Genomic DNA, 22157 nt, shown 5'->3' with positions numbered 1-22157 from the left:
CAGGTGAGAACTGAGTAGAGAGCTTCTGATGAGCGCTTCTAAAAGGATTATCCACCAGGATTTCTGGATTGGCCTCCTGGGGTTATTTGCACAGGAAAGATATTCCTACACACAAAGGTATAATTTTTTCATAATAATCACATTTACATTAAAGCTCTAGGCTAGACTATCTCCATTATGGAAATATGAGCATCATATTAAGGGAATGAAGTGAGCTGGTTTTCCTATTCCACTGAGAAAGTAACATAGGTTAAAACAGTCCCTTGGGTTTGTAAGTTTTGAGATGATGCACAATTTTTAAAAGTGAGAAAGAAAGCCTACTTTACTAGATGGATGAGTAAGAAAGGCTGTAAGTTATTTTTTTTTTCATGTGTAAAGTTATTTATTGTAGCAGCATTGTTGGCAAAAAATTAAAATAATCTAATTGCAGTGGTAAGAATAAATAAAGTTTGGTCTTTTTTTGTACAGTGGAATTTAGAGGTTAAAATAAAAGAATTAAATATTCATGTATAAATCTCAACAACAAAATGTTGAGTGAAAAAGTATAGGTAGAGTATGATACCATTTAAACTTAAACAAAAATATGGAACGCTTCACGAATTTGCGTGTCATCCTTGTGCAGGGACCATGCTAATCTTCTCTGTATCGTTCCAATTTTAGTATATGTGCTGCTGAAGCAGGCACGGCTGTAAGTTACGAAAGAAAAACAAGATCCCTAGAGAGGTAGCCAACAAAAGAGCTCTCTAGGGTGTGTTAAGTATTGCAATGCATAGACTCGTAAGTGAGGTGACTACATACATATCCATCAGATCAGGTATACTCGAAGGTAAAAGGGGTGCTATTGATAATTTCACTGAATCGACACATGTAAACCTGGACCAGAATGTACCCTATTCATAGGGCAAGAGGATAGACCTGTGTTGTTCCCATTGTTACTGTGACATGAGACTCATTTTGAGTGTTTGCAGATTCTTTGGCCCTATCCCTTAGTTGCTGTAGCAGAATCTCAGGTACAGGGCTCCAAATTTTGAATTTTAACGATACCTCCAGGTGATTCTTCAACATACTAATGTTCATGCACCAGTGACTGAGATAATCAAATTCAATGTTTCTGTATATGTGTGTGTATAATTCACATAGAAATTTAAAGACTAAGATAACTCAGTGTTATGATTAAGACCATAAAAACTGGGAGGAAAACAACTCCGTTGATCTCATGTATTAATTAATGTGTATGGTACATATTTATTGAATCCCCAGTAAATATGAGTTTGATAATAGGGGAAATAATGTAAAAAATTAAAAAATAATGTATTCCTTGCTTTCTCTGAATGTATAGTCTAGCATGGGAGGCTGTAGAGTAACAACAATAATAAAATAAACAATAATTACAATTCATACATCAAGGATGATGAGGGGATTAAAAAGTAACACTAGATTATAAACTTCCTGAGGACAAGGAACTCTGTCTGTCATATGCCAGAATATACTGCAGAGTGACCAACCATTCTGTTTTTCCCAGAACTGAGGGGTTTCCCAGGACACAGAACTGTCAGTGCTAAAACAAGGAAGGCCTAGGCAAATCAAGGCAAGCTGATCATCCTATTAGTGAAAAAGGCAATCAAAAGAGAGTCTAACAGAAAGGAATATGTTACTGAAGAAGGTTAGCAGAAGGTATTCACTTACATTGAGGTCTATCATTTTTCAAGTTCTCTATATACATCATCACAACAAGGGTCTAAGCTAACTGACAGAGGAGTAAACTGAGGCTCAGAGAGGTTAATTACTTTGCCCTAGATCCCACAGCTGGAAATGGCTGAGCTGCGCCTGGGATAGGAGTCCAGGGCTGTTTGAATCCAAAGGCCCCAAGGGTAAGGAAAGATGAGGCTCTAAAGTTCTTTGCTCAAAACTTCAAAAGAGGCAGAAATGTGGACTTACAATTGAATTCTTCATCCTGGGAAAACCAGCCATGTTTTATTTAGGGAAAGCCCTTTTGTTTTTATTAACACACACACATGCCCAAGATAGTTTGCTTGCCTCCCTCCCTCCCTTCCGGCAGCTGCTTTGAAGATGAACAGAGGCCCCAGAGGGAGCAGAGCTGTTTCCAGCAGCTGTTTCTCAAACACCTAACTTCATTTCAGATCAGAGCTGGGGTGTGAAGCTCTTAAAACCTTTGCTGCTTCATTCACATGACAGCAGAAGCAGCCAAAACTATCAGTGCCTCACCAGCAGCCTATCTGAATGCCTCTCTGTGTACTGGGTGCCTCAGGCACAATGTGGTGTGGAGCTGTTTGTTAACCCTACTTTCAGCGTCTCTCCCCCTCACTCCCCTCTAAGAAAGGCAAACCCAGAAAGGAGGCAGTATCTCACTCAAGCTTCCTCTTCCTCTTGCTTCCCTCTATCTCCCTGTCCCTCTCCTTTTACATTTTATGATTAAGAAGTATTTAAATTCCAAAAAGAATGAGAAAAATGACACGTTCATCCTAAAATTGCAAAATTAGCATTTTGTCATATCTGATGAAATCCTTTTTGGAGGAAATCAGATGTTATAGGTAAGATGAAAACTCTTCACCCCTGCCCAAATGCATTTCCCTCTTTTTCTCTCCATCAGCATCATTAGAAAGTTGGTGTGATTGTCTCCATTTGGGTTCATACATTTTTATTAATATGTATATGTCCATAACCAACAGGAAATAATATCGTTGGGTGAGTTATCCTTTCACTCTTCATTAATAGTATCATCCTGTATACCACTACTTAGATCTTCAAATTTTTATTGAATCTTGTTGTTTTTACAGGTGCAATCATGGGAATACATGACAAATTAGCACATTGATTCATGTTGCTTTATGGTATTCCATCACATGAAGAGTGCACAGTTTCTTTTTTTTAACTCTCCAGTGTTAAATGCTTAAATTATCATTTTTTACTCCCTCTTGCATTTCTGTACTTCTACAATAAACCTATGAGGTAGATTTTACTTTATGATCTCCATTGTACAGAGAAGAAAATCAAGGTTGAGATCAATCAAATACGTCAAATTTATACCACTAACAAGTGAACCACTGGAATCAAGAAACAGGTTGGAGGAGCCTTAAACTATTTGTTTCCCATATACAAGACTCCACAAGAAAGGAAGGAAAAGCAATTACAGTACCACGTCAACACTGTGTTCAAAGGTATTTGTTTTCCACGTTTTTATCTACACGGCTTAGCAGGGTACTTGCAAGTAGGGGGTGTTAAACAAATACATATTAAATCATTGAGCTGAAAAGACATGAAGACCAAGTCTCAGGAGGTTCTAAGATAAGTTGTCAGATACACAGCCCTGGAGACAAAGAGCCCTGGATCTAACATACATAATCAAATACGGAACCAGAGAACCAAAAAATGTTGAGAGAATGAGAAACAGTTGGGTGGGCAGTACACAGCAGTTGTATATCCCACCTATACAAGCCTGAGACAAACACCTGGGATCTTACATGTCATTAGTGGACACGTAAGTGTTTGAGCCATTTACACTCAAAGGAGATGGGAGAGGGCAAGCCCAGGAATTGTCACTGGGTCATGGAATAGTACCACGTTTTGGAAGAAAGCAATTCTTCTTCTCTTGCATAAAGTAAACTTGGTTATTTAAACCATCAGTTTCTTCTACCATATAACCCTAAACATATGCATTTTTTTCTTCTGTCTCAGTCAATAACTCAGTCATAACTCAGTCAATGAGTTATGAACATAAATGGCTGCCATTCACAAGCACTTAGTCTGTACACAACTGTAGGATTAAACGAGATACAACACCTAAGCAATGGGTACAGTGCCTGGCACATAAAAAGAACTGAATTCAGATTCACTTCAACAATATTATAAAGAGGGAAGGACTCTCCTTTTATATTTGAAGACTAGAAAAACAATTTCTTCTCTTAATAATGAAGAAATTAAGTGGCGGTGAGGTTTATTCGGGGGAGGGCAACAACCTTGAGATGCAAATTGTATTGTTGTTGCTGATTATTTTTCTGAATATCACGTGTTTATAATCTAGTAAACTCATGCAAACCTCTTTAACCAGAACCTTTTTTAAAGCTTCCGGAGAGACTTAATAGACAGTAAGAAGGAAATTCGTATTTTTCTCAAACAGTGCTCAAGGCAAGCACATTTTACTATTTTTCAAAACCTAATGTCTCCATCCAGGGAAAACAACCTGAATTACTCTAGAGCACATGTGGGGCATTAGGCTCAGCCACACATCAGGGACGCTAAGTACTCCGCCATAAATGGCACAGATAGGATCCTGCTGCCTGGCCGTGGAACTCGAGAGGGAGGTTGGAGTGGCTCATTGTTATTGGGATTTATAAAATCCCTCTCTCCCATCCAAGCAATTTGCTCTTCCAGATTGTATTTTTGAAGCATATTTTGGTTTCAATAAAGCAAGTATTTAAGCCACATTGTAAAATAGACTCTCAGTCATTCAGAATTGTGGATTTGACACTGGTATCCCCCAGTGATAGACTGACATAACCCAACCACATAAAAAAGTTATGTGTGGTGTGTGTATGTGCGTGCATGTGTGTGTGTTGAATCTCAGCCAGAAACTGGAGAAAGGTCAGACCCAATCCACATACCCCAAATTTGAGGAGGTTTCAGCAGGAAAGGAAACACTGATATCATCAGTCTCATCTCAAATGCAAGAGGGACCCTCTCCAACTTGGCAAAAATGAAAGTAAGGCTATTCATTCTCCCCCCAGAGTTACAAAATATTCCTCATATTTCTCATGTGGGTTGAGACCTGGACACAAAGACAGACTGAAGCTCAGCTGGACTGGCAGTTTGAGGGTACAGTCTTGTTAAAGTCCAGATGAGAGAGGGGTGAGTGTCTTAGCTCAGTAATTCTCAAACCTGGCTGCTCACTAGAATCAACTGGGAAATTTAAAAAACTACCTGATGCTCAGAACCAAACACAGACTGCAGAAGAGCTGCAGAGGAGGCTAAGCATCAGTATTTTTTAAAAGTTTCCTGGGTGATTCTAATATGCAGCCAAGGTGACATAAGTAGATCTGGACACAGTAATTTTCCCGCCCAAGAGTAAACACACATGGCACCCACAATGAGAGAAAATGCATTGGCCTTTTTACCATCTTGAACAAATTTAATCTATACTTATTTATTGCTGTAATCAAAGGCCTGGCACATATCAGGAATTCACTCATAATTAATGACTAAATGAATGAGTGATCACTAGCTAGCAAAATTATTACACTAAAATAAGCTTGCCCTTTACTCTGTGTAACTAATGTACTGCTGAAAACCCCTAAAATTTGCATAATATTTGATGATTCACTCAACTCTTCATAAATTATCATGAAGAATTCATGAAAAAGCTACAAAGACATATGTACAAAGTACTCATCACACTGCAGTACAGAGATTCAATAAGTCAATTATGATATATCCATGCAATGGAATTCTATGCAGACACTAAAATAATGTCTTGAGTTATTTTTTAATATGGAAATCTGTCCATGATATATTACTGATAAAGAGCACATTAAAAACAGCATGGATAAAAATAGTAATTTTGATTTAATAAATACATAAATTGTGTGTTTGTGTGTGTGTCTACATAGAAAAATCTGGTAGGCATAAACACTAATGTGGTTAACTATGAAAGATAAAAATAAAGATGATTTTCCGGCTTCCCTGGTGGCGCAGTGGTTAAGAATCCCCCTGCCAATGCAGGGGACACGGGTTCGAGCCCTGGTCCAGGAAGATCTCACATGCCCTGGAGCAACTAAACCCATGTGCCACAACTACTGAGCCTGCGCTCTAGAGCCTGCGAGCCACAACTACTGCAGCCCACATGCCTAGAGCCCATGCTCCGCAACAAGAGAAGCCACCGCAATGAGAAGCCCGTGCACCGCAATGAAAAGTAGCCCCCGCTCACCGCAACTAGAGAAAGCCCGCGTGCAGCAACGAAGACCCAACACAGCCAAAACTAAATAAAACAAAATAAATTAATTTTTAAAATAAATAAGTAAATAAAGATGATTTTCACACTCTTCTTATACCTTTTCTTTATTTTCCTCAACTCACATTATTTTAACAATTGCAATTTCTTAGTATGTAATTTTTTTTCCAAAGTTGGGAGCAGCTATAGCCATCCCCATTCCAGGTCCAACTTGATTTCAGAACCCTTATCACTTGCAAATACAGTCAGACCAAGATACAACAATGGAAAGGGAGAAGTGGATCTTTAGTGCCCTGTTCATACCTATGGGTCAGTCTCCACCATTTATGTTGGCCACCACCTCTCACAAGTAAGCCCCCATCAGAAACTGATAACTTAGTTTAACCTAGTACATCCAGTTATATCCATAAAACCTATTTCTTGAGGACATCTACTTCCATATGTAATGGGGATAGGTTATCTGGTATAACTATTTCTTAATGCAAATTTGTTTAATACCTAATCTGTCATCATTCACAGGGATAGTTACTTTTTCTTTTTTTTTTTTTTTGGCTGTACCGCGTGGCTTGGGGGATCTTAGTTCCCCAACGTGGGATCGAACCTGCACCCTCGGCAGTGAAAGCACACAGTCCTAACCACTGGACTGCCAGGGAATTCCCCGGATAGTTACTTTTTGAAGCAAATATCAAAACACAGAAATGCCTCTAATGTGACATGACAGCTTTCAGAAACAGAACCATGGTAAGAATTGATTTCTCCCTGATAGGGGGAGAGGTGACATTGTAGAGGAGAGAAGTAACTACTAATAATAAGGACAGCCAGAAATGTTCAGATGCTTTCTGTGCCTGATACTGTACTTTGTAGGATTGATAGTACTTTGTGGGATTAAGGAATATAAATATTATAAACAACAGATGATGTAGGTACTATTACTATACCCATTTCATAGATGAGAAAACAGAGGCTTAAGGAGCTTAAGACTTGCCCAAGGACATATAAACAATAAGTGGCAGAGCTGGGATCATACTGCAGGTGCTCTGGCTTCGGTTTCTGTTCTCTGACCAACTATGTCACAGACTATGTAGTTTCTAGACCTTCTAAAATCCACAGCTCAATTTAATTCAGTCCTCAATACCAATTACGTTAGTTTCTGGGATAGGTGATATTATTGGTGAATAAAACTCGATTGGGGTCCTCTAGAGGCTTATACTGATGTAGCAATTTATTCCAGCCACAGAAGAAGAAAACCAAAATTCTCAAGTATTGTTTACCTTCTAGACTAGTGGTTGTCAAAGTGTGGTCCCTCGACTAGTACCACCTGAGATCTTACTAGAAATGCAAATTCTTGAGCCCCATCCCAGGCCCACTGGATCAGAATCTCTGGGAATGGGGACCAGGATCTGTGTTTAAGAAGGCCTTCCAGGTAAGAAGCCCTGCTCTAGGCACCATATCACATGTGTCACCGGAGTTATCTCATTTAATCCTCACAGCCAACTTTTAATGTCAGCTCATAATTCCAGATGAGGAAACTGAGGCATGGGTTGCTGAATTAACGTTCCTCAAAAGGCATAGTTAGTAAGAGATAAGGCTGGAAATCTAACCCACTTCTGTGAGAGGCTCCCACTAAGGTGGAGTGAATGGGATAGAGCACATCTTTTGACTTTGCTACTACTTCAACACAACCTTCTTTGTTTGCAGTGTTAAAAAACATTCTACAAAGGTGTATCAAGGAATACAGTTTAATGGAAACTAAGATACATGTGGGCACTTATCTCATAACAACATTCTACTTATGAAAGGATGCTATAGTGTAATTAGACACCAGGAGGCCAGGGGAAAAAAAGTGGCTCTTATTTTAACTGCTTCACAATAGTGGAGTGTTGTCAGAGAGTTATTCACACAACAGATGCTCTGAAGATAATGTGCTGATTCTGTAGGTTGCTGCCTAACCCCACTACAACAGAGCCTCTAGTCCTCATGCACAGAGACGTAAGTCCTCCCTAAGCTATGTCTAATGCTTGCAGCAGAACTATAAATCGAAGCTAATGGGAGAAAATGCAACTCCTCCATTCAGATTTTCTGAAAATATTTGCCTGCGATGTTTTCTGCAACAGAGACTGCATGCACACACGAAAAGACAGTATTTATTCTGGGTTGGCTTCATTTGGAGAGCCAGATTAGGGAAGGTAATCAAGTACATTTCACTTTTACCTAGTAAATAAGTTAAATGGTCCCTGTGGTTATTCATTAAAACTTTTATGGTATGTTCATCAATTACCAAACAGCTTGAACAAAGCAGAGGTAAATTAACTTTCTCAAATCCACATGGCTTGCCAAAAGGAGTGTACTCAAAGCAATTCCACTGGTTTAAAGTTCATCCAAAATACTATTAGCTTGGAGTCCAATTTTGAACTGTCAAGGGGAATATATACAATGGTAATTTCAGATCATTATCAAGGCATTCCAATGCAAATGGCCACAATTTAATTCATTATCACTGACATTACATCTTTATTTTGTTACCAACTGGTGACTGACATTTCCAGGGCTACAAGAAGCAAATGCTAATTAGACCACAGTGTACTCTTACCCTTTCTTCTTTTGCTGCACTTTTCCATATTTGAGGAGACATGCCGGAGGCTACTTCTGACCAGATGCTGGCCCTTGACACTCCTTCTCCAGGCCGCCATCCCTGGGATAAAATGAAGCTCCTGTGAATTTCCAGTTCTGTGTATTGTGCCTCTGAAATGGAGCCTATGTAATGGAATGACCCCTTCTTTAAATCACCTGCCCAACCTAATTTAGGAAGTCTAAAGCACTCCAAGGTGACAGAGCACAGACATTAACATGCAAACAAACTGCCACGAAAGTTCAAATTTGCATTTAGACTGGACAAAAGGGAAAGAAATGGCTTTCTATGTTGTTCCTTGCATCATCAGAGTTTCACAAATTACTAATCTCCGAAATGATGCCGGAAGGGAACTCCCTCTGCTCCTCTCATTCATGCTTAGGTAGACTCAATTCATCTCTGAAAAGCATACCTTTTCACTCTCAACATGAGATGAGAAAGAGCTGTAAAATCTCAAACAGCTCCAGTGAAATGTTTAATGTGTTCAAATGAAAGCAATTAGTAAGTACAAAATTGAAGCTCCTCAGATCTTTGGGCTACAGACTCAAGGAAAAGACATAAAACATCGATTTTCTTTCCATTTCCCTGATATGTCACAATAATTCTGCCTTCAAGACAATGTCTGTCTCCAGAAGCTCTGTGAAAATGTTATTTATTCTCTCATTATTTAGCTGCAATAATAATGATAGATGATCATTATAGGCCAGGTCCCCGGTAATTGGCTTTATATACTTTAATCTTCAAAACAACCCATGGGGGTATTGCTCAGGGGTAGAGCATTTGACTGCAAAACAACCCTGCAAGATATGAATTGAGTTATCAATGAGGAAGAGGAGTCTGGCCAATGCAAATGGAAATAGTAACTCTAGTTAGGCAGGGTGATGGGTACCTTTTATTGACTGTTTTCTCTTTTCTGCATCACTATGCACCTTCTCTACCTGTTTCCTTCACTTCCCAAGCCAACTCTTTTCTTTCGAATCCTTATTAGGGTCTGGTTCTGGGGAACCCCAATTAAGACAACAGAAGGCGGTATGATCCTAAAATCAAAAATTTACCTTCCTGGTGTGTTGAATGTGGAATGAATAAATAAACTATTCCAGTATCACCTTGAGCAAAAAAGTAGGTGTAGTAATCAAGGATAAGGAATTAAAAAATGAATAGATTTGAAATGCTTTTCTCTATACTGATATTCAGAGCTGGGCTAGAAGATTTTACCCTTTAATATGATTGATACATATATAATTTAATTATTTAATTATAATTTATAGTTTCAAGCACAGTTACACAGTTACAATTAGGTAGGTGTACCTGACTTGGAATTATGCTTTAGAAAGTTGGCATATAGAAAGCCACTGCTGTACTTAAAATGCCTAACCCTGAATGCAGCCCTCAAAAGCATGAGCTTGGGCCCCCCCAAAAAGGAAGCACTTCTCAATAACAACTTTCCAAAACTCATTCTCCTCATTCATCATCTAATCATTAATAAATTTCACTTGAATAACTGTATATTTCAGACTGAGAGAAAAATGAGGTTTCATGTGTTACATGTGCCATTGCTACCCTACTTCTAAAAACTAAGTGTCCTGCTGAAAAAGTATGTGCCCTGAGGCCCAAGGCTAATAGAAATTTCAAGGCCTGTTTTATGTTTGCAAGTTAATCTTTCTTTGTCCTCCATCTCATCCAGCAAATACAATATCATAATAACACAACTCATCTCTGTGTTTTTGAACTTGGCTTTGGATTGGGGATCATTGTGTCTTTGCCTTCAGATGTCTCACCTTTGATGTATCTATTTCAAAGGGAGAGATAAAACCCAAAGTTCATTCTCACAATGGGACATCTTTTAAAGCCAAAGAGAAATGTTGGTCCTCTTTGTGGCACACAGCAGCCTGGATTCACTTTGAGATCCTCACTTGAAAGTCCCTGGGCAAGTGCAAAACGGCTTTAGTGATTTATCTTGCTACTGTGAGAACAGAATCGCTGCAGCTACGTCCATTGCACAAGTGGGCAGACAGAAGTTGTGGGAGTGAAGCAGGGAGAAGACCTCGGGGAAATAGGTTTTCTCATTGCCTCTTCCTAATTACTAGCCATGTAGCTAAGCTCTTCAGCACTAATGTCTCCACTGGGTATAAAAAGCATCTATATATGTCTTTGGAAGTATAAATCTGGGCTGGAGGAAGGAGGAAACTGTTCAAACCCACATTCTTATCTCTCTTTTACTCTCTCTCTTTCTCCCTCTGAACTCAACTCCAGTCATATCAAAGAAAAAAGAGTCCTTTGCATATTTCACCATTAGACATAGCACATTTCACTTTCTAAAACTGTTTTCAATTGGTCCTTTCAATTTGCCATTCTATTTGACTCTTAAATTTCCCATAATTTTGAAGAAATCTCTTTCTAAATTCATTTCCTCCACCTTCAAATTCTAATAGATTGCAATTTCCACAGGGATGCATAAATTCTTATTTTCTTTATATCCTCAGTGCCTAAAACAAAGTCTAGAATATATTATTCAACCAATACATGTTTACTGAGTGAATAAGTGAAGAAATAACCAAATGAAATTTTAATCATTTACTCTTCTTTAAATCCTCCTCCTTTCTTTCTCTAAGCATGCTCATAGCTGTGCTACCTTGAAAAAAAATTGTAATGTTTTTGCATGCTGTACCCTCTGAAATAAATTCATCAGTTTCAAAGCACAAGATGGCATATCCCTTCCTACCCCCTTCCCTAGTGGGAGCAATTTTATAACCAAAGAAATGGATCAAATTACCAGTCTTTAAAAGTTAAGGAGTGTTATCTCAGCCAAAGCTAAATACAGAGGCTGTCCCCCTCTACTCCATGCTCACTCTTACCTTCTTTGGATGATATATCATGTCAATACCCTGATACTGCTATGGTTTCCAATGGGAGAATCTCAACTGAGGTTTTAATGGAGGCAGTGGCATAACTGAGCATAAGTACAATCTTAGATCACTAGTGGGCTAATATTTTATTGGCAATTTACAAAATATTTTCTGAGTGCTAAACCTGCAAGGATCACACTAGACATTCTAAAGGATTTTTTTTTAATCATATAGCAATCCAACACTCAATAAACTAAGATTCTAGAAAAAATAAGACACGTGGATGTGGATAAATGTCCATACTTCATGGGTGAAAATTATTTATCTCATAAAAAGCTTCAAAATGAAGTACTATTGGGAAAGGGATTTCACTGGATCACAGAGAGCTTCAAACAGGGGGGTGGCATTTTAACAAAGCCTTAAAGGAATGAATTAATATGTGAACACTTTGCAATGGTATGCTCTTAAACAAATAATAAATTAAAAGCCCTGATTTGTTGCGTTTGGCAATTTCCATGTTATAAATACCCCAACCATGGCCACCAACCAGCTCTCAAAATTCCTGAGAAGTGTACAATTAGCTCTCATGAGCCAGCTCCAACACACCACTGTTTGATAAATTTCAGCCTAGGCAACCCCTGTTATGAATTTAAATGCTGTATATGAAATTGAAAAGATCCAGTTGTCCCCATATTGAAGGACATGTTGCAATGAAGGAAAAGTGGTTAAGGGAAGAGAACTAGACAGGCTTTGAAGCACTTTTAGCTGACCCCAGTTCAAAGAGTCATGATTACACCCAGGAAAATTATCCCCATCTCTGAGTAGCTCTGAGTCTTGGCAATGTGAAAACGTATTGGCAGTTTGACTTAATCAGAGTATTTCATTAAAAATTTGATCATATGTCTTCATATTCCAAATCTAGGAGTTCTATTTATGATGATAATGGATTTAGGAATACTAAATCTATAGAACTCCTTCTATAAAGATTTTTTTAATCTTTATAGTTATGAAATGAAGAATTAAAAAAAATGTTTATAGTCATGAATGGAAGAATGAAGTTAAAACGGAAGCAGTCTGAGTATTTCTCTGTGAAACCCAAGTTGGCTGGAAGTCAGGGTTTCTTTGGGCAATCGCCTGATGATGGGAGAGAATTTGGCAAAGGTAACCCAGGATTCTGGATATGCTTGTGTTTTGTTTACTGAGCCCAGGGGTTTATTTCTCAAATGAATTCCTTTTTTATTGTGATGGTAGTAATCATGAAAATCCTCCTGGTAATAAGCTCTGTGAAGGTTCCTTGGCAAAATGGCCTATAAATATTGGCCATATGCCACATTTCAACATTTTGGTTTGAAACGCAGCAACCCAAAGCTCAGGAAGAAACATTTTCAGAAAAGACCCATTGTTCTGGCCCTCAGCTGGAATCCTGAACAGCAGGCTCCATGTACTGTCTTGCTGCCATCATTCTGGGCACGAGTAGAAGACACCTCCCTAGTCACATTGCTTAGTGTCCAGCCTCCAAAATGAGCAGAGATCTGTAAAAAGTGCTTCTTTATTGGGTGAGAGGGTGGACTATTTGAACACCAAGATCCTTCATCAATCTTTAATGTTATGAATCTAAGAGCCATTCAGTTCTGAACTCCAAAGAAGGAAAAAGGTATGACAGTGGGCAAACGAGAAGCATGGCTTCTAAGCATGAATTGGTCACTAACTCATGAAGGTGTTGGATTACCCAACCACTACATTTCCTTCCAACTCTACAAATCTACAAATCTACTGTCAAGAGCATTCTGAACTTTTCTTTCAGCATTGGGCTCTATCTAAAAGACAGATAAACTACATTCATTCAATACCATTTAAGAAACATTGATTGTCTTCCATGCGGTACCTACTAAATTTGACATGACGGAATCAAGAATTAAAGAGAAAGGACCTCTGCATGAAGCTGATCACAGTTAATAGGAAAACTACAATTGAAAAGACAACGGAAATATATTCTGTTGGTACAAAGATCCCACCACCATTCCCTCCAATGAGATATAATCTCCTAATGGATATCACTTATATGTGGAATCTAAAAAAATGGTACAAATGAACTTATTTACAAAACAGAAATAGAGTTACAGATGTAGAAAACAATCTTATGGTTACCAGGAGGGAAAGGGCGGGGCAGGATAAATGGAAGATTGGGATCGACATATACACACTACTATATATAAAACAGATAACTAAAAAAGACCTACTGTATAGCACAGGGAACTCTACTCAATACTCTGTAATGACCTATATGGGAAAATAATCTAAAAAAGAGTAGATATATGTATATGTATAACTGATTCACTCTGCTGTACACCTGAAACTAATACAACATTGTAAATCAACTATACTCCAATAATTTTTTTTTTATCTCCTAATGGTCATTAGAATTATATAATAGTTAGGACACTTAAAGATATATCAGGTCAGCCTAGTCACCCCTTAGGTTTGCCCTAGACAGTAGAGCAGGTTATGCTAAACGATACAGGTTTGTCAAACCACACGGGAGGTTTCATTTCAGCCGACCTCATCTTTGTTGATTCACTAAGGTACCTTCATTGTTATCCCTGTCATCACCATAGGCCTTAGGATCAAGTAGAAAGGGTTTTATTCCCAGCTTTGCCACTTAACTAACATTGAGATATGGCACAGTTTGCACTTACACATCAGTTTCCTCAACTGCCTAAAGCGGGGTATATTCTACTTTTCATCACAGGCTCAAAAGCAATGTCTATAAAAAGGCCACTCAATAAATGTGACCAATTATTCATTTTAGTATTATGTTACATATGCATGCATAGCATAGACCCTCTGCTTGTTTTTACATGTTTCATAATATTTGAATGAGGCAGGGTTGAGCAGGTGTGTTCAAGAGAATATTCTTCCATCATTCTCACTGGATCTTCAAAATATTCACAAATAATTATGATGTTATCTTTAATTTTTCCTTTCTTATCAAGGCTGTTGCAGGGGTATCAATTCTACTTTAATCTTCCCTTCCCTCTCTTTGTCTCAAATTATGAATGCCACTATATTCTACAACACTGCCATAATTACCATTAAGAAGATTCATTCAGGTATCTATGGAAACAGAGAAAAAGAAATCAAGTTTAGTCATGTCAGATGGGGTGTCAAGGAAGGCACTTAGAAAAGAGCAACAACCTTTGAGTTAGTTGTGAAAGATGAGTGAGCACTAGAGAGGAAACAAAAGAGGGGCTCAGGCAAAGGCACTGAGGCTCATGAAAGCTCATGCTGCCTCTGGCAGCTCACTCCATCCCGATGAAGAATGCAGCACAAAAGGATGTCAGCTGAGACTGGCAATAGTTGAGGATCGAATGTGAAGGAGCCCTGAACACTATGCTAAGGTATTTGAATATAATTTATCTAGAAAGCAAGAGTGGAGTGAGCCCCTGAAGGGTTGAGGCAGGTGGCCTACATGATCAGATTCACACTTTTAAGAGTCACAAGGGAAACAGCACCGGGGATGGACTAGAGGAACAACAGACTGAAAGCAGGGAACCGCAACTAGGAAGCCCTGCTATTCTACACCTGGCCTTATTCACTCACATCTTGCAATTTTTATTAATCAACACTCATGAAATGACAGATAAATAACAACATTTTCTCGATTAAGTTTGAGTGGGAGTGGGTGGCTAGGGGAGGGTGAGAGAAGAGTAAGCCGTGATTGGAAAAAACTTGCCATCTATTGCCCTACTAATTGGAGGTGCATGTCTTGCTAGTTTAATGAATGCTTCCCATTTGAGAATAAATCTAAGGCATGATTCATCCCTAATTATCAGAGACAGAGAAAAACAAACATAAACCAAATACCTCATTTGAATTGTTTATTTCTTTTAACTACCTAAAGATTATAGCCACAGGTTCTTCACCAACTTATAGGAAAGTAAACACAATAAATAGACAGGTGAAGATGACTCATCTAGGGGGTATTGTGAAAACAATCTAAACAATGAGTGTTCTGGAGACATTTGATATGCACACATCTGCATTATCTAATCAGCACCACACAATAAGCTTTCAGTAGTACTAAAGGCAAATATCTGAAGCTCTCTCCCACTGTTCAGACTGTATGTAGACTGCCATGAAAACCCCATCATATGGGAGATGGTTTTACATAAAGGGGACATGGCTTTAGTATTTAAAGAATGTGATGTAAATGAGTGCTTACATATACTGTTATACTGAAATAATTATAATATTAATGATATGCATATCTTGATTATTTTACATTATCTAATGATGAGTATTTACTATGTACCAAGCACTGGGAATAGTACTTTGCACTCATTATATCATTTGATATTTAAAGTGGTACCGTCACTCCCATTATACAGATGAGGAAACTAAAGACAGAGGAATTGTCCAAAATCATCTTTGTTAAAAAGACAGAACATGAGTTTGAGTCCAGGTATCTATGACACTACAGGTCATACTCTTAAATGCTGTTAAATACTGCCCTGGATATGGGACTCTACACAGTCTGGATCCACTTAGCTTTCAAGCAACTCCTTGTGCAAACCTCTCTCCTTTCAAGGAGGTCACACATTTTATTCTTCACTAACTCAATGTAATAAATTCCTCCTGGAGTTCCCTTGTTCTTTCTTCATTCATTTGGTGATCCTCTCTTACTCCTTTTTCAACATTTAGTTCAGGTTTTATTTATCTCAAAACCATGAGTCCTTTCTAAAGAATAAATAAATAAATAAACTAATTAATCAAATTATACTCCTCCACTTCTCAAAGCATGAGTTAAATAATTATACTCCTCCACTTCTCAAAGCATGAGTTAAATCATAGACATAATGCCTATGATCTGAATATATATAGGTATAAAAATTAAATTTTTATGTTTAATAACATAATTTAAAATATTAATAGGTATTCCAACCATATTACTTAAATTCAAATTTTATGAGGAGTTTACAGCTAAAAGTTGTATTCTAAGAGTTAGTATTTCACTGAATAACCAATAGGTCATTGAAGAAATCAGAGAGGCTTACCTGAAGAAACAAGAAAATATCCCAAACAAACAATCTAACTTACACCTAAAGGAACTAGAAAAAGAAGAACAACAACAATAACAAAAAAGCCTAAAATTAGTAGAAGGAAGGAAATAATAGAGATCGGAGAGGAAGTAAATGAAATAGAGAGTAAAAAACAATAGAAAATATCAGTGAAACTAAGAGCTTATTCTTTGAAAAGATAAACAAAATTGACAAACCTTTAGCTAGACTAACCAAGAAAAAAAAAGAGAGAGGGCTCACGTAAATAAAATCAGAAATGAAAGAGGAGAAGTTAAATTGATACCACAGAAATATAAGGCATGATAAAAGACTACTACAAATAATTATATGCCAACAAATTGGACAACCTACAAGAAATGGATAAACTCCTAGAAACATACAATCTTCCAAGACTAAATCATGGAGAAATAGAAAATCTGAATAAACTGATTACTAGAAGGAAGATTGAAACAGTAATCAAAAATCACTCAACAAACAAAAGCCCAGGACAAGATGGCTTCATTGGCAAATTCTACAAAATATTCAAAGCAAATTTAACACCTATCTTCTCAAACTCTTCCAAAAAATTGAAGAGAAGGGAAACCTTCCAAACACATTTTACAAAGCTAGCATTACCATGATGTAAAAACGAGACAAGAACACCCCAGAAAAAGAAAATTGGAGGCCAAAAACTTTGATGAACATAGATGCAAAAATCCTTAACAAAATATTAGCAAACTGAATCTAACAATACATTAAAATGATCATTCACCATGATCAAGTGGGATTTATTCCAGGGATACAAGTATGGTCCAATATCTGCAAATTAATCAATGCGATACATCACATTAACAAAACAAAGAATAAAAATCACATGATCATCTCAATAGACACAGAAAAAGCATTTGAAAAATTTCAACATCCATTTATGATAAAAACTCCCAACAAAGTAAGTATAGAGGGAACATGGCTCAATAAAGGCCATATATGACATACCTGCAGCTAACATCATATGAAATGGTGAAAAGCTGAAAGCATTTCCTCTAAGATCAGAAATGAGACAAGGACACCCACTCTCTCCACTTTTATTCAATATAGTATTGGAAGTCCTAGCCAAAACAGTAAAACAAGAAAAAGTAATAAAAGGCATCCAAGTAGAAAGAAAGGAAGAAAGGAAGGAAGGAAGGTAGGAAGGCAGGAAGGAAGGAAGGGAGGAAGAAGAAAGAAAGAAAGGAAGGAAGGAAGGAAGGAAGGAAAGAAGGAAGGAAGGAAGGAAGGAAGAAAGAAAGAAAGAAAGAAAGAAAGAAAGAAAGAAAGAAAGAAAGAAAGAAAGGTGTAAAACTGTCACTATTTGCAGATGACATGATATTACATACACAGAACCCTAAAGACACCACCAAAAAACTGTTAGAGCTAATAAATGAATTCAGTAAAGTTGCAAGATAAATATATAGAAACTATAGCATTTCTATACACTAATAATGAACTATCAGAAAGAGCAATTAAGATACAATCTCATTTACAACTGCATCAAAAAGAATAAGATACCTTGGGATAAATCTAACCAAGGAAGTAAAAGACCTATATACTGAAAACTATAAGATATTGATGAAAGAAATTGAAGAAGACACAAATAAATGGAAAGATATTCTGTGTTCACGGATTGGAAGACTTAATATGGTTAAAATGTCCATACTACCCAAAGCAATCTACAAATTCAATACAATCCCTATCAAAATTCCAAGGCATTTTTCACAGAACTAAAACAAATAATTCTAAAATTTATATGGAACCACAAAAGACCCCAAATATCCAAAACAATGTTGAAAAAGAAGAAGAAAGCTAGAGGTATCACAGTCACTGATTTCAAATTATACTACAAAGCTACAGTAACCAAAACGGTATGGTACTGGCACAAAAACAGACACAAAGATCAATGGAACAGAATTGAGAGCCCAGAAACAACTGACATATACATGAACAATTTACAACAGAGGAGCAAAGAAATACAATGGAGAAAGGATAGTCTCTTCAGTAGATGGTGCTGGGAAAGCTGGACAGCCAAATGCAAAAGACTGAAACTAGACCACTATCTTACACTATACATAAAAATTAACTCAAGGGGATTAAAGACTTGCATGTAAGACCTGAAACCATAAAATTCCTAGAAGAAAACATAGGTGGTAACCTCAATAACATCTGTGTTAGCAACGTTTTTGTGAATGACTTCAAAGGCAAGATCAAATGGGACTATATCAAACTAAAAAGCTTCTGCACAGTAAAGGAAATAATCATCAAAATGTAAAGGCAATCTACTGCATTGGAGAAGATATTTGCAAATCATACATCTGATAAAGAGTTAATAGCCAAAATATATGAAGAATTCATGCAACTCAACAACAAAAATATAAACAACCCAATTTAAAAATGAGCAGTGGATTTGAATAGGCATTTTCCAAAGAAGACATACAGATGGCCAACAGACACATGAAAAGATGTTCAACACCACTAGCTACCAGGGAAATGCAAATCAAAACCACATTGAGCTATCACCTCACACCTGTTAGAATGGCCATAATTAAAAAGACAAAAAATAAGAACTGTTGGAGAAGATGTAGAAAAAAAGGGAGCACTGTTGGTGGGAGTGTAAATTGGTGCAGCCACTATGGAAAAACAGTATGGAGATTACTCCAAAAATTACGAAGAGAGCTATTACATACCCAGCTATTATTCTACTTCTAGGTATTCATCCAAAGAACACAAAAACACTAATTCAAAAAGATATATGAAATGCTAAATTCATTGCAGCATTATTTACAATTAGTCAAGATATTGAAACAATCTAAGTATCCATTGATGGATGAATGGATAAAGAAGATGTGCTACATATACACAATGGAATACCACTCAGCCATAAAAAAAGAATGAAATCCTGCCATTTAACAACATGGATGAACCTTGAGGGTATTATGCTAAGTGAAATAAGTTGGACAAAGAAAACAAATACTAAATGATTTCACTCATATGGGCAATCTAAAACAAAAAACAAAAACAAAAACCAAATTAACCAATGAAATAAAATAAACTCATAGATACAGAGATCAGATTAGCGGTTACCAGAGGGAAAGGGGTCAACTGTATGGTGATGGACAGTAATTAGACTTGTGATGGTTATCATTTTTTAATGCATACAAATGTTGAATTATAATGCTGTACACTTGAAACTTATATAATAAAAATTAAGTAAAATAAAATAAAGCAGGCAAGACTGAAAGACCTACATTGGAGCAGAGAATGAGCCAGTACTGCTATTGATTAAATTAGATTTGGAACCAGGGGGAGAAAAGTCAGTATTTGCAGTCTGATGATTCAGAAATGTGAAAATCCACAGAATAACCAAAGATGGGTGAAAACAGTAAAATCACTCTTCCAGAGGAATCATTGGCTTTATTTTAGAATATCCTTCAAAACTTGGATATATAATTTATCATTTAAGCCTGTTGTGTAAAGATGAGAAAAACATTCATATATTTCCATATGTTTTCGAGAACTGATCAACAAATATACTAGAAGATCCAAATATACTATACTGAAATGAGAATTGGCGATAAGCTGCTCAAATCCCACTTCAAGAAAAAAACTCATTGCCTGGGTGCAAGCAGTCTGATTAGGAGGCAGCCTCCAGCTCCTGGTTTCATCACGGTCCTATCAACTTTAGAGTCAAGGTCCTACTCTTCTGGGAGCATCCCCTGGCCAAAGCCTAAGCAAACTGGTAGTATAATGCCTAACAATTTCTAATCTCTGTTCTGGAGCTCCCCAAGGTTACTACCCAATATACATTTTGTACTACTTACTCTGTCTTGTCCTGTTTCCCAAATAACCCAACCTATAAATATTTGACACGCACACACACACGACAAGGAGACAGGAATGCTAAGATGGAGATCCAGGTTCTCACAATACAAATGCTATGGGGGATTGAAGAAAACTTTGACAGTTTCTGTCTTTATAAAAGCCCCACCCTAGGCCTCAAGAAATAGTCGAAATTCCATTCTTCATTCTATGCTCTCCTCCCCTCCATACAAGAGGCTACTTTCCTTGTCCTCATCACAGCTAGAGATGCAGACAAAAATATTTCGCTTTATTGTCCTGTGATGTGTTTACTTTGCCCTCAAATTCCTTGTCTGTATTAAAAAAAAAAAATACTAATGCCAAATTACTTTATGTAAAGTACCTAATTACTTCACGTTAAGTACCAAAAAACAGGCTGGCATCTAGTATGCACGTAATACAAATTAGCTCCACTTTTTCTTGGAGGAATTACTCTCATTTCTTCACTTAATGCTCAAATATTTCTATTAAGTAATCATAACTTGTATAGTATTAAAGATATCATATTCTATACCTTCTCCTTCTAAATTCCAGGTACGTATGGGATCTATTTTGATAATATCTGTGACATATCTGATTTATAAATGAAATTGATACAAGCTAATGGGATCTATTTTGCTCACCAGAGCCCAATACTGAGTACTCACAAAAGCCTCCCAGCTTTTCTCTCTACCTCCAACTACCAGACATTCAATCGAAAGGTTATCAATGGGCAGAAAGATGACTCTGCTCCTGCTCTAGGACAGCTCTCAGCTTTACTCCCTGCTGAATTAAGGTCCCCAAAGAATACAGTGTAACCCTGAAAGAGAAGTGATCTGAAGGATCAGGTATTTCCATTCACTTGTTCATTCCTCATGCCATTCATTCAACAAAAATACTTTGAGACTCTATACATGCCAGGCTAAGTAAAAAAGGGAAAGTTTTCTCCTTGACTCATCTCCTATTCTCACTCCCCAGTCGTAGTCGTTAAAGGAAGCTGATATGCTAGGAAACAGAAAGAGACTCACAGACATAGAGAATAGACTTGTGGTTGCGAAGGGGTAGGAGATGCGGGAAAGGAAGGATTGGGAGTTTGGGATTAGCAGATGCAAACTAGTATATAGAGGATGTATAAAGAACAAGGTCCTACTGTATAGCACAGGGAACTATATTCAATATCTTGTGATAAACAATAATGGAAAAGAATATGAAAATATATATACACACATAACAATCACTTTGCTATACAGCAGAAATTCATACAATATTGTAAATCAACTATACTTCAATAAAATTTCTATTAAAAAGGAAGGTGATATGTACATGTGCCTGTACATGTACATGTGCGTGAATGTCTGTATATATGTGTACCTACCTGTGCAAAAAAGAAGGATCTATATACTTTTTACAATCAAGAATATATTACAAATGTTTTACTTAATTCAGTTGTACAGCATTTCAGCTAGATTTTATTTCTCATCTCCATCCCCCAAACCTCTCCTCTCACTCAACCTGACGCTTTTGTCTGTACTAGTTTTTCCTTTGTATTAGCCTTCTGTTTCCCCTTTTGGCCAAAGAATCAAGTAATCATTACCTTAAGGGTAATTATGCCAAAGAGAGAGAGAATATCAAATAGTCAAATTTGCTATGTCCTTAGACTTTTCTTTTTTAAAACTGTATCTGAAGTTCAACTTCTGTTCCTAGAATTTTTGCTTCAGTTATACTCTTGGGGCGAGAAATCATAATGTCATCTCGCACAAGCACCTCATATGACTTCCAGAGCAGCAGAA

General features: G+C 37.2%; 1 non-coding gene across 1 annotated transcript; it reads right to left on the bottom strand.

Moving 5' to 3' along the window:
- Nucleotides 1–577: 577 nt before the first annotated feature.
- On the bottom strand, nt 578–684 carry LOC132354413 (U6 spliceosomal RNA). Its single transcript, XR_009499280.1, has one exon. It is a non-coding gene; the product is annotated as a U6 spliceosomal RNA (small nuclear RNA).
- Nucleotides 685–22157: the final 21473 nt, after the last annotated feature.

The sequence above is a fragment of the Balaenoptera ricei genome, chromosome 19 (genome assembly GCF_028023285.1).
Source record: "Balaenoptera ricei isolate mBalRic1 chromosome 19, mBalRic1.hap2, whole genome shotgun sequence".
Classification (NCBI taxonomy): domain Eukaryota; kingdom Metazoa; phylum Chordata; class Mammalia; order Artiodactyla; family Balaenopteridae; genus Balaenoptera; species Balaenoptera ricei.
The sequence above is the reverse complement of the archived record's forward strand: the minus strand, read 5'-3'. Positions and strand labels throughout refer to the sequence as shown.